The sequence below is a fragment of the Papilio machaon genome, chromosome 8 (genome assembly GCF_912999745.1).
Source record: "Papilio machaon chromosome 8, ilPapMach1.1, whole genome shotgun sequence".
In the NCBI taxonomy this organism is placed as follows: Eukaryota; Metazoa; Arthropoda; class Insecta; order Lepidoptera; family Papilionidae; genus Papilio; species Papilio machaon.
The window spans coordinates 6,597,879-6,612,317 of record NC_059993.1 but is presented as its reverse complement, the minus strand read 5'-3'; the positions used below and the strand labels follow the sequence as shown (position 1 = coordinate 6,612,317).

At 37.5% G+C, this 14,439-nt stretch overlaps 1 protein-coding gene across 1 annotated transcript in view; it reads left to right on the top strand.

Moving 5' to 3' along the window:
• Positions 1–3,851: 3,851 nt before the first annotated feature.
• LOC106720302 overlaps positions 3,852–14,439 on the top strand; it is a 132,157-nt gene continuing 121,569 nt past the window's right edge. Inside the window, exon 1 of the mRNA XM_014514915.2 lies at positions 3,852–3,888. The gene's annotated coding sequence lies outside the window, so the exon portion shown is untranslated. The remainder of the gene's footprint in view (positions 3,889–14,439) is intronic.

Genomic DNA, 14,439 nt, shown 5'->3' with positions numbered 1-14,439 from the left:
TACTGGTTTTATTATTTTTAAAGCGTAATGTAAAGCTTATTATAATAAGGTAAGTGTTAAACCTGGAAGCATTAAAGTCATCCCTTTTATCGTTATATATACATTTATGCATTGAGATCGAAGTAAGGTCAAGATGTGTGTTCCTCACAAGATATGCACGCCCGCACCGTCATAACAATCGTAATTATTTCAGGAATTATACTTGGAAAAAGCAACGATTCTCTTTACATAAATCATCTGTCTCGAGGACTTATGTTCAATGTACGTGTTTCAACAAAACAATTCAAATTGTGTTTGTTGCAGTGGTAGCTATTTTCTTTCATTTTTATGATAATGATGACAATAAGTACCAGGTAACTCGGGAAGTATTGCGAGAAATGGTCTTTTGTATGTGAGACTGGCCAGTTATATTTTATTTAAAAATATAATTACTTATAACTTATAAGTAAAAATAGGTACGTTCGAAATTCAAAACTTCCCTCCACATTTTTTGCGAGCTAATTAAAATTACCGTGTCTCATTGAAAATAGATTTGCGTCGAAAACATTTTCACATTATGATTTTTACGATTTTAAGTGTCGTCTGAAACCGGACGAATCTTACGATAGACTTCAAATGGCAATTATCGATAAAAGCTCTACTAAGGCAACTGTGTATCGTTGGTATATGAATTTAAGTGCGGTCAACTAACTTTGGTGGTTGGAGAAAGAAGTGGTCGCCCTTTGACAGCTGTTACAGAAGAAAACGTACTAGCAGTGAAAAATTTGATCCAAGACAATAAGCGCGTTACATACCAAGAGAATCAGGATATACTGCAGATTGGATCACGAAGCCTTTACGAACTTCTACACGTACATTTACGGTTGCGTAGGATAGGAGCAACAAGCGACCAAACACAGGGCTTCGCGAGCTACTGATTCACCACGATATTGCCCACACCGCAATCAAAACGAGGGACTTCCTAGAAAGCACACCGGTCAAATTCCTGGGTCACCATCCTTACAGCCCTGACCTAGTACCGTGTGACTTCTTCTTAATCCCAAAAATAAAAAATCAGCTCAAAGGGATACAATTTCCGTTGCTGGATAACGCGCTTTCAGCGTTCGAGCAGGCTGTAAAAGCACCTCGTTTACAGTCTGCGGCGGACTGGAAAAATTGTTTCGAAAACTGGTTCAAAAAATTAGAAGTTCATTGAACTTTGCAAAGAGGCTTTGAAAAGATGTAATAAAAATATATTTAGCTATAGAATGTATGTCGCAAAACTTTCTGATTGTCCCAAGTAAAAATAAAAAAGTTACGACAAAATAAGACGTAATCTGCTTTTATACAACTTGTGTCTAACATTCTAAAACTGCAGTAGGTACATCTATGACAAACATTCTTGACAATTTAAACATTGAGATTTTTGAATGAGATTAACCTTGGGCTTCTGAGACCAAAATCTACATTTAAATCATATAATTATTTCTGCTTTGACAAAGATAATGTTATTCCTTATTTTATGACGTACAAGCTGTCGCTCGCGATTCTGTCGGTGTAGAACTGAAAAAATAATAATAAGTAGCCTACGTGTTCTTCCAGACTATGTTCTACACATATGGCAAATTATACCGTTCTGGAAAAACCTTCTAACAAACATCCATCCATCCATCAGTCTAAACATTCGCATTAATAATAATAAGATACCATTTCATTGTCAATAAAAAAGTTAAAAATAAAGTTTAAGTAACACACATAATGAGAACTGCATAACCGTCTAAACTTATAAATAATCAATCGACCACGGTGAATGAAATCAGCTTCGGTTATGTTATGAATTAAATTTAACCCTGCATAGTAAGTGTTTACATCCCGGCGTTGTCGGAGATTTGTTTACAAACAAACTGCGTAGTACAAACGGCTAGATCACGTGACGTCGCTCCTTTCCCACTGACCCCTCTATGCGCCGGGCACTAACTATATATGTCACCGTCACTTTGTAAACATAGACTGTTCACAATATCTCCAGCCATATTATTAGCGGACGACATAATATGGTAAACATGTTTCAAGAAGCTTTTTCAGGCGTGGCGAGTTCCTCTTTGCTTCCGTCTCACCTGAACGGTTGAACTACTGTCCATTGTTATAAAGAAGTGTCTTTTCGGCGAGGACGATTAAACTTCTTTTTTATTAACCGAACTGGTCCCATGACAGTAAGGCCTACTTACACATCAACGTAAATCGTTGAAACTATGAAAGGGTTGCGTCGCGAGAATCGCGTTGCGCGCGCTCCGTACACACAAAGTTGAATCGACGCAAGTCGTCTATTCTGTCAGATAGAAAGATTTGCTCCGCCATCTTGGAAATTGCAGTGACTTTTCTCACAACGATCTTGACAAACAGGTTGAGAACGACTGGCTTTGTGTGATAAAAGATAGAAATAACGGCGACGCGCGCTGTGTATGAATCTTTACGATATTGTTATGCGTAAAATTTCCGGATTTTGAAGATTTACGTTTCCTTGTGTACCTACTAGGAGGGCCTAAAAGGTTAAAAGTTCGCAGGACGCAACTCACACATAGAATCCAAAAAAACTTGTGACTCAGATATTTTGGAACTTAAGATTCAACATCCGTATACGTAACTACAGTCCAACCTGGATAAGCGAAAGTTCGAGGGATCGAGTTATTTTTCTCGCTTATGGAGGTTGTCCGTCTGGACCGGACAATGACTCTCGCTTATAGAGGTTTCTTGCTTATCCAGTTCTCTCATTTGAACATAGCGACAATAATCCGCATGGTGGTCAACAGTATTATTCACAATAAATTCCTGCTGTTCTTCAAATGTTCATACTTAACCTTAACTATTACGTCCTTACTTTACCTTTATATTATACCGATCGATATTTTCTTCATTACAGGAATTCCAATTAAAAGTTCATTGGTGAAAGTAACTTGTTTTTAACTTAAAAAACATTACATAAGCGAGTGTTATGAAACGTAATCAGAAATAATATCAGTTGCCTCATCTAACGAAAAATTAAGATTTTAGAAACTGAGATTTTTATTCATTAGCAAGTTGAATTCGCCATGTTTTGTAATGACACGTTAAGTAAAAATCCAAACAGTTAGTAGTTATAATGTGACAAAGCTAGCCAAAAATGTAATAATAAGTAATTTTTTTTTTCGTTGTACCACAGATAATCTCAAACACCTTACCAAAGTTTTAACCTTTTGCAGAAACGAAGTTACGATTTTTTGTGTCTATTTAATTTTACTGATAAGAAACGTGAAACGAATTTTGCATATGTTAGAAAAATAGCACATATTTTATAACGTTAAGTTTATGTTTAACATATATTTTTACATTTTAAAATTATAATAAAACGTGTTTATGTCTCTGTTGCGCCATCTATGCAATAAGTTAAAAAACGACTTTAATAACCAGAGTTTCACGTGTCGTTATGGAAATAGTTCCGTATATTTTACATAGATGGCTCTTATTTGTATTTAAAATTTGGTTTATTGTAAATTGAAGAAGTACGAATTTAAGCCATTTTTTCATAGATGGCGTTAGGAAATCATGAAACTGCATTAACTCCGTGTCATGAAAATTCCACCCCGTAGGAGCGGGAAATCTGAAAGAGTAACCCAGGATAGGTTTAGTCGTGTCGGGACCTTCAAAGTGTATGGTACTTATCCTCTTCGCTATCGTTTTCGTACCTGAATTATTTTCACTATTTCCGTTGTTTTATGTTTGGAAATATTCTTTATTGTTTTTGATCTTCAGTTTATGTAACGTTTATAATTAAAGAGTTCTGTCTAGTGTTCTTGACTTTTCATACTAAAATAAACTTTGAAAGTCCTTTAAAATCCATTTCCTCAAGTCGTCAGTGAGATAGGATGATTGGTAAGTTTGTTTAAAATTTTTCAATCGATGGTTTATGGTTTAGTGGAGTTTTATGTAAATTAGTCGGTTTAATATCACGAGAATTAAAAGAAAAGCATCTTAATATCTACAAGTTTTGTCTTAATACTTTATTATTATTTATTTATAATACAATGTTAACCTAAAATACAACTATTTAAAATAACTTGCAAGTGTACTTTGCGGCGATTATAAATATTTATATACAATGTAAGTATTTTTGTATTTTTAATATTGAGTGTATTCGTACCGTCTTTTTATTATACTTTTGCCGTCACTTCATTGGTTGCTTTATTAATGGCGTGAAAATATTTGTCCATTTTTTAATTTTATATGCATCATCGTTATCTTTTTCCGTTAAATAACTTAAATATATTTATATTTGAAAATATTGCAATATTAAGGTTTTTTTTTAATTACTGTTACGAGTGTGTTATTATATGAAGTTTTGTTATGGTTATTTTGCATTATTTATTTAATGAATTTCTGAACTACTCATTGCGTTTGTTTTTGCGGTGATGTCAAAAGTTAAGGTCTATTTTTATTAATATTTAAGTGTATCTTGTTATTAGTATAATAAAAAGAAAGGCCGCGGCTCATTTCTTCCATTTACGTTCAGTCCAAATTTATCGTGTTTGCGTTTACACGGAATGTTTGCTTCGACGATTGCGAGCAAATATGTGGGAAGAAGTTTTTGCTCGTATTTTTTTGTAGGAATACGTAGAAAGACTTTAAATTGAAGATTATTTGCTATCTATTCACAAAGTTATCTCTCTAGCCTCATGGTAATTTCATCAAAATTCTGAACAACCAACTTTAATATGTCATTTCACAAAAGTTTATAAAAAAACAGTACAAATTTAACAGTGGTAGATCCCGCAACAACAATATTTGTTGGGTGCACGAATTGGCCGGGTCGACCGGTGCAATACCACGACCACACAGAAGACAGACGTGAAGTGGAAGAAATTCCGCGTTTCGTCTGATGAGTGTGGTTCTGGAGGCCTAATCCCCCCCCCCCCCTTCACTCAGCATGGCAGTCGGATTGGAAGAGTACATACCCCAGGGGGGTACCGATACCACTGGTATTGGAGAATCCCCCTCCGCGCGTTTACGCCTGAACTCCCGCTTGGAGTTTGGGCGTAAGCGCGCGGGCCGCCCTGCGTATTGGGGGGCACCATTCCGCTCGTTGCTGGAGTTCGGGGCAAAAGCAAGAAACGCGCAGCGGTTTCCCCTAAAACGTTCGCCGTGGACGTCTGTAACATTAGGGGACTCCACTCTAACTTGGAGGCCGTCCATTACCACCTACGGATGGCTAAACCGGCCTTGCTTTTCCTTACTGAGACGCAGATATCTCCTCCGGCGGACACATCGTATCTATCCTGCCCGGGATACAAATTGGAACATTCTTTTTTGCCTCGGGCCGGGGTGTGCGTGTACGTCAGAGATGATGTCTGCTCTTGTCGCCTCAGCCTTCTTGAAGGTAGGGACCTATCCATTTTGTGGCTGCGCGTAGATAGCGACGACCATCCGCGAGTCTACGCGTGCCTCTATAGGTCCCATAGCGGTAATGCCGAAATAGACCGACTCATGGAGCAAGTCCAAACGGCTACAGATTCCGTCCTGGAGCAGATCCCATCCGCCGAGATTGTGGTACTTGGCGATTTTAATGCCCACCATGCCGAATGGCTTGGCTCTCGAACCACCGATCACGCGGGGAGATCTGTCCATGACTTTGCCTTGTCCTATGATCTGACGCAGCTGGTTACATCGCCAACGCGAATACCAGATGTGGAAGATCATACACCTTCCCTGCTGGACCTTCTGCTGACCTCACATCCAGACAGCTACTCGGTTTCCGTCGACGCCCCCTTGGTGTCGTCGGACCACTGCCTGATCCGGACAACAGTGCCTATCTCGCGTCGCCCACGGCTCAAGCCAAATGGCCTCCGCCGAGTGTGGCACTACAGGTCAGCAGACTGGGATGAGATGCGGTCCTTTTTTGCATCCTACCCATGGGAGCGAGTCTGCTTCAAGCTGGACGATCCCGATGCCGTTGCCGACTCTGTCACCGATGTCGTGCTTCAGGGGATGGAACTATTTATTCCGTCATCTGTCGTGCCTATCGGGGGCAGCTCTCGGCCCTGGTATGGTCGATCCTGCAAATTAGCAGCGCGCTACAAGCAGGATTGTTACCGAGCCTGGGCTGAAGCGTTAGCGGCTAGGGATGTAAATACCAGCCCGCTCAAAAAGAAGTACAACTCCGCCTCCAGGTCCTTCAAAAGAGTTATTGCCAAGGCAAAGTCGGAACACGTGGCTAGCATTGGCGAGAGACTGGTGAAACTTCCTTCGGGAACTCGTGCGTTCTGGTCTCTCGCCAAGGCTGTCCAGGGGAATTTTTGTAAGCCATCTTTACCATCTTTGCGCAGGGGGGATGACTCGTTGGCCCACACCGCAAAAGAGAAGGCCGATCTTCTAGGCTCTCTTTTTGCGTCGAACTCGACTCTGGAGGATAAAGGTAGCTCACCGCCGAATATCCCGTGCGGTGACACCCTCATGTCTGAAATCCAGTTTCGCCAGAGATCAGTACGTAAAGTGCTGCATTCTCTGGACGTCCACAAGTCGAGTGGGCCTGACGGAATTCCTCCCATCGTGCTTAAGACTTGCGCTCCTGAGTTGGCACCGGTTTTAACGCGCCTGTTCCGGTTCCTCTACTCCTTAGGCATCGTCCCGAATTCATGGAAGACTGCCATAATCCACCCGATCCCAAAGAAAGGCGATAGCTCGGATCCGTCCAACTACAGGCCGATTGCCATTACCCCTTTGTTCTCAAAAGTCATGGAAACGACCGTCAATTGCCAGCTTATGAGGTACCTTGAGGAGCATCAGCTGATTAGCGATCGGCAGTATGGGTTCCGTCAGCGTCGCTCAGCTGGTGATCTTCTCGCGTACCTCACGCATCGATGGTAGGAGGCTATCGAGGGCAAGGGGGAGGCCCTGGCGGTTAGTTTGGACGTGGCCAAAGCCTTTTTATCGGGTGTGGCACAAAGCACTTCTTGCGAAGTTGCCTTCCTACGGGCTGCCCGAGAAACTATGCGCCTGGATTTCTAGCTTCTTGGAGGGTCGGAGCATCAAGGTCGTTGTTGACGGTGCGTGCTCTGACCCGAAACCAATCAACGCTGGTGTCCCACAGGGCTGTGTACTGTCGCCCACATTGTTTCTTCTGCATATCAATGACATGCTGCAATTCAGCAACATTCATTGTTATGCAGACGATAGCACGTGTGACGCACTGTACACGGCCCGTGCCAATGTTTCTCGGGCTACTGCCGATGAGAACCGGACCAAACTTGTGTCTGAACTGGAGACCCTACTGGGTGAAGTTTCGGATTGGGGTCGACGAAATCTCGTTGAATTCAATCCCAAAAAGACACAAGTATGCGCCATTACCGCTAAAAAACAACCCTTTGTCGTAGATCTTCGTTTTGAGGGCACTCCCCTGGTTGCCTCAGCCAGTATCGGTATTCTCGGCGTTGACATATCGAGTGACGTTCAGTTTCGCGGTCACTTGGAAGACAAGGCCAAGCTGGCCTCCAAAAAGCTGGGTGTGCTCAGTAGGGCGAAGCAGTATTTCCAGCCGGGCCACCGCCTACAACTGTACAAGGCGCAAGTTCGGCCCCACATGGAATACTGCTCGCACCTCTGGGCGGGAGCACCCCAATACCAGCTTCTTCCATTTGACCGCATACAACGGAGAGCGACTCGAATCGTCAACGACCGAGCTCTTACCGATCGGCTTGATACTCTGGCCTTACGGAGGGACGTCAGTTCCCTCGGCATTTTTTATCGTTTATACCACGGGGAGTGTTCCGAAGAACTGTTTGGAACGATTCCTGCCGCCGAGTTTCGTCATCGGACGACCCGACAGACCGCCAGGTACCATCCATACCATCTGGATGGCTGGCATTCCACAACAGTGCGGTTCTCGCGAAATTTCTTGCCGCGCACGGCCGCGTTGTGGAATAGTCTGTCCTCGGCGGTATTTCCAAACCACTACGACTTAGGGTCCTTCAAGAAGCGAGCATATCTCTTTCTTATAGGCCGGCAACGCATCTGCAATTCTCGTGGTGTTGCGGATGTCCATGGGCGTCGATGATCACTTCGGTGTTCGCGCCGCTCGTTTGCCCCCTTCTCTTATAAAAAAAAAAAAAAAACTGCCGTCTTTTATACTGATTGTCATTAATTACATATTAAGTTTATAATAATGATTCAGACAAAATTAATTAGAAAAAATTCCTACAAGCATATGAATATCAACAACAACAAGCATCAACTTATGAATTTATCTTACGAAGCAACTTCTATGTCATTAGAAGTAGGTACCTACTTCTGTAATGTTCACGATTTATTTACACGGCTCTTTATAACAATTTTGTTCGCGTTGTAATCGTGCATTCCCTGATCGGTTACTGTTAGAATGCAATAAAAAAACACATTCAGTTTATTGAAACTCTTTTGAATAGTTTAAATAACTAGCCGTAACTACCGCCGTCGGCGGCGGACGGCATTGCTTTTGTCAAATTGTAATTTATTTCACATCAATTTACATACATAAATATGTATTTTTATAACACTTGAAGGATTTTTGTTTTAAATATTGAAATGAAAGAATAACATTAATTCTTCATTCACATGATTATCATTTGTTAAAAAATAAGTGACGACAGTTATCGTGGCAGTAGAAAGCTTAGCTTAGTTAGCTCAGAAATATTATATGTCAATCCAAGAAGAAATTCAAGTAACAAATACGCACACGGCACTGAAATTTCTGTTTTCACTTTCGAGTGGTTTAATGCGTTTCTATAGAACATTTAAACTTTGTCAAAATGTCCCACCAGCTCAATTCGTCCGCCTACGTTCTCACTAAATGTATGATAACTAACTGGTTGCCAATCCGGGTATCTATGTTAATAAACAAATATATAGTAACCAGTATATCTAACCGTTGGCTTCTGAAACTAAAATCTCTGTATAAAACATATCGTATCCCTGTCACTATCTTTGATAAAACAAAGATGACAATATGTTTAAACGGGGATTTTGGTCTCGGAAACCCACGGTTAGTAAGTCTAGCATAGTATTATATATTATTATGTAGTCTGATACTAAAACCCTAATGTCTCCTTATTTTATCACATTAAATATATAACAAAGAGAAAATAACAAGAAACGATGTCAAGAAAAATATAAAAATCTTTACAATCAACGCAGACTATGATAAAATATTTACAAAGACAATACCCGCAAGAATTTCTCAACAAATATTGAGAGCGATCCGATAATAATGCAATTGCTATGATCCATAACCGCCTTTGAGCTTCAAGGGCGGATACGAGCAATCGTATTAGCAATACCATTTTTGATATTACGCTTTTTTACTCGTTTATTTAGATTTATACCCTCACGCAATATAATCGTGACCCTATAGTAAGTACGAAAAAATATATACAAATCGTGCTAAGGCCTGTAACACACTGCCACGAGAACTAAACCGAAGCGAATAACAATTTCATATGGTAGACTTCTTCGCAGCAAACCATTTAGCAGCGTAGTTAGCGTTGTATTTTCGGTTTGTTTTCGTCACAGTCATACGCATGAAATTACAATTTTTTCTTATGAAGGTTGAAAACGAGCAAGCGGCCATGTGAAGTGAAAATATGTCTCTTTCTACACTTCTCCTCCTCCGTCAAATTCACTTCCTCTTACACATTCTTTGCTAATTTAAAAAGGGTAGGAAGGGAAAGTGAACTAAAATAAGGCCTCCGATAGTTTATTCGAGTTTTTTTTCTCATAGTCAGGATTTATTATAATTAAAATTTGTAGTGTAGTGACCAAAGGTGGGCATTAACTCGTTAATCCGTTAATCGTTAATTAACGAAGTTAAAATTTTCCTTAACGGATTAACTTTTAAGTTAAATTCAAAAAGTGTTAACGCTCTTGTTAACTTCCGTTAAATTCTACCTCCGTTAATTAAGTCCGTTAATTGTTACAATAGACACTTATTGACGTGTTGTCATTTTATTTAAATTATGCATCAGGCTACATTCGTAAGTTCGGCTATGTTCGGCGACCGTCAGCGAGTCGAATGGTGAACGAGAACGAGAGAGAACGAGAACGAGCGAGTGTGATGGATGTTATACAATACACCGAGCGGCCGGGATAGACGTGATCAAAAGAGTACCACAGAATCCTTGTTAGAAAATAGTGACGATTTAAACAAACTTACCTCTATCAAATATTGCGAAGTTTAGGCGCTAGACACCTTCAAAGTTTAATAATTATTTCACATTTACACAAATATCTCTAAAAGTCTTTATTACATTTTATTCACATTAAAACTGGTTTTCATTTATTTAAAATCACTTTTTTTAGAAAAAGACTTTGTTATAAAATCAACATAAGGTTCGAAAACACTTTACTCTTAATACAATAATTGTTATACGTGAGACGCAAAATCTATTAAAAGAGATAAACTCTGCGTTGAATTGCAATCAAAATAATCGAGATTACTCTTCAACGTCGTACCTAAAATACAACTAAACTTTCTAAAAGCAGACAAAAATATTTATTTTAATGTTGGAGTTTAAAGACAACAAAAAATATAAAAAAAATAGTTTATGGTTCATTTGAAAAAGCGTACAAATAGGATTTTTTTTTTGTCATTGCGTAGATAAGAAACAAACAATGAAAAATAAATTTAAAAATTCGAAAGACGAAATGTGCACGCAATAAACGTTCCTCAAAAACAAAAGGGATTTAGGTGTTTATTACCGTCGTTTGTTTTTTGGGGCTTCTTCATAGTCAACGAAAAATAATTTTGCATTTTAAAAATATGAACAAAGGATCAAATGGACAGCCCGCACAGAGAATGCGATAACGAACTCGATGGATTTATGGCCCCAACCCTTCTAATGGTCGGGGATGCACGTGCGCTGCGCAAAGACAATAGCGAAGATAATTTGTTTGTTTACAAAAAAAAGTATACGACAAAACGAGAAGGAATGAGGAAAAAGATAAAATAATTATGTTAGTGAAATAATGTTAAACTGTGTTATACTAAATTTAATATATGAAATGTTGCCACAAGTGACCTTTACAAAAAGACATCGATTTTATTACGTATATCGAAAGTTTATTTTAAAACTAATCGAATGTCGTTGAAAATAATTCCAAACCATATTCTTACTAACTAACTATAACGATTTTATAGGTGATAAGAAAGAGAGAAGACATCACCCGCGATTGGTTGTTTTCGTTATGTCGTGTAACTTATGCTCTATACACTGAGAGTAATTTAACTTGATTTAACATATAACAATAGATCGGACGATAGATCATTAGATGATAGAAGTTATCGAAGGCATCTCAGTTGTATAGTTTGATACGTTGAGATGTATCACTGGATTGGTTATATAGTTTATTTATCAATGTTATAATAAGTTTCCTCTGATGTTAGAAGTTTTATTAATAAATCTATATTAATAAATAAAAAGTACGTAAAAAATGATAAGTCTGTTCGTGGGTCCTTAGCTGAAATAAAATAAAAAAATATTACCAAATTATACATACAATTAAATGTTCAGTTGTTGGAGTATGAGCAAATGAATATCCGGGTGCAAATAGTAACAGATAAATGTAAATACTGCACAAAAGTTTTGATTGTTTTCTTTTGAATATTATCACATGTCTTACTGTTTAATAGAAAATTTGTGTTGTCTAAATTTAGTTAACTCTCTAATTCCGTGACGTCGGATTGTCGATAAAACAATTGACTGAAAAAGTCAATTGTCCATCATTGTCAGTGTAGTATATAAGTGTGTCTAACTAGTGCATGCTATGTCATTATTATGGTACAGGCATTAGTACATCGCTCCTATTGTCTTAATTATATTTTAGTATTATATAACTAAATTAAAGATAGGATTAGCGATCTCCCGAGATTTCGTAAGGGCAGTAAAAAAATAGCCTAAGTTCTATTGAAAGTCTCGACAAAATCGGTCCATGCGATTCGGACATTATTCATATGGCCATTTCCCGCTTGCGCCTTATACTCGTAATATAAACAAAAATTAACTTTAACTGTTAACTTTAACTTGCGTTAAATTTTCGTAAATTAAACGCTTTAACGATTAACGAAGTTAAATTTTTATTTAACGAATTAACGATTAACGAAGTTAACTTTTTGATTAACTGTGCCCACCTATGGTAGTGACCTTTTCGAAGAACATTATTTCATCCTCCATAGTTGAATTAAAATAATATAATCAAGTACTTCTCTTACACTTTAATTAACCTTTTGTAAAGACCTTATTTAAAACATATTTTTCCTCACAAAGTTTTTCTTTCCTTTTTTTCTTGCTTGTTTTACGTAAATGAAACAGAACTTAATTATAAGGGAACCTTAATTTAACTTTGCGACAAATTTTATTAGTAAATTACATTGCCTATATTATTGATATTATTAATTACATAGCTTATTTTTAAAGAATTTTAAATAAATTTAAAAATACTTTTTGATCCTACAGTCAAATTATTTTAAATGATTTTGTGGGACGTAGATGTTTTTCCAAGGTTAACACTGTATTATAAATAAATTTAATAAATAAATAAACCATAAGTACACGTGCATAGTATAAAACAAAATAATAGTTAAATATTTTCAAATAATCTGCTAAGCTCGTAGCAGTATTGAATGATTAGTAGATTATAGTGAGTGAGTGCGCTCGGACGGCCTGTCGACCCGGCAACTGGTCGCATCAATCAGTGACGCTCCAGGGAATCCTGTGCTGTATTATTTATACGATGTCGAACATATTGCCTTGTACACGAATAGAAGATTGCATAAAGGTACATGCAGTCGCAATACTCGGTCTGAACGTGTCTCTATACTTTAAGAAATGTTCACATATACTTTTTTATCAAAAAAGTTTAAGGTTGTGATACATCACAATAATTGCAAACAAATTCGTTATCACACACTCAAACTTAAAATCTTGGTTCCTTTTTAGAAAAAGTTTCTTTTTTGGACTCTAAAGAGGACTCTGTAAGAGAAACAAGTTAGTTTAATTTGTTTTGGTGTTAAATATGAAATTAATTTCCAAATACATACATAAATAATAAAACTGGTATCGAAGCTGTAATATTAACGCAGACCATTGATTGAACGTTTTGCCGTAGAAAGACATTCTATTCTGACTAGCTAAGGATCGTTAGCTCCATTTAAATTCAAGTCGGGAACATGTCACGCTTCAATAACTTTGAATCGACCAAAGAATTTTTGTTATTTCTATTGCAATATTATGCAAACAATACGATAAAGTTAATATGAAAAATACATGTCAATTTTACCGTAAGTAAACATATATTTTTTATTAAATGGCTATTGGAGATCCCAATGAGCGCAGCAGTAAAAGTCTGAATTTTTCATGAAGACAATACTATATATAATAACTATATAATAAAATAAATATTATACATTTTATTTTATCGTATATTATACTTATTTCTCTGTTGACTTTGTTACTAAGCCCCGAGCCCGTGTCAACTGAAATGACCATAATTTACGGCTTGACCTGTTACGGTAGATAACTGTACAATTCTGAAGCTTACGAATTAAACTCTGTCGTACTCAGACCTGAACGTGTTAATCTTAACTGTTTGAAAAATGGTTGGAAAGAAATTTATTTCCGTAAAAATATATCCATTTATACATTTATGTTTATGCTGTGGCGATGTACTCGTAGCATCCTCGTATTGGTCGTAGTATCCTCTGCGTACCATGATTAACAAAGGCCTACACAGAAGATAGGCGTAAAGTGGAATCAGTTCCGCGTTTCGTGTGATGACTGTGGTGTCAGAGGCCTAATTTAAGTCCAGGTAATTTAAATATATTTTAATGGATTTGGCGGAGGAAAGGAGGCATAGGAAGGCATAGATCACATCATTGAGAGAGTTACTCGGCTAATATAAGGTAAAACACTGTGACATGGGTATATATTATATCTATTTATATTCTTAGCACGTACCAGATGGTAAAATTAAATAAAATTGTCACAGAGAAAATTGCGTTGGAATAATGAAGTCCATTATCAACCCTACTAACATTCCTTACCAAAATGTTTTAGAGTAATCAGAATTATCAAGTTTGAATTCATCAAACGCCTTTCTTTTAAAAAATAAGAGGATTTTTTTTTGCTTTTTAAACTTATTTTATTTTAAATTTAAATGTATTTCAAATAAATCTTTCAAAGTTATCATTTTTAAGCATTATTTTGAAAAATATCGTAAGAAAATTTTACGCTTCAATTTGTAATTTAACTAATTTCAGGTTTTCTCTTCGCTTTGTTGTAACTAGAGTCCTCTTTGGCACTTCACGTAATTAAAACGTGACAAGTTTTTGATAGCAAGCTTTTTATTATTCACAGATACTTATTTTCTTTATTTAGTAAGCATAGGGTAATGTTAGTTTTGAAA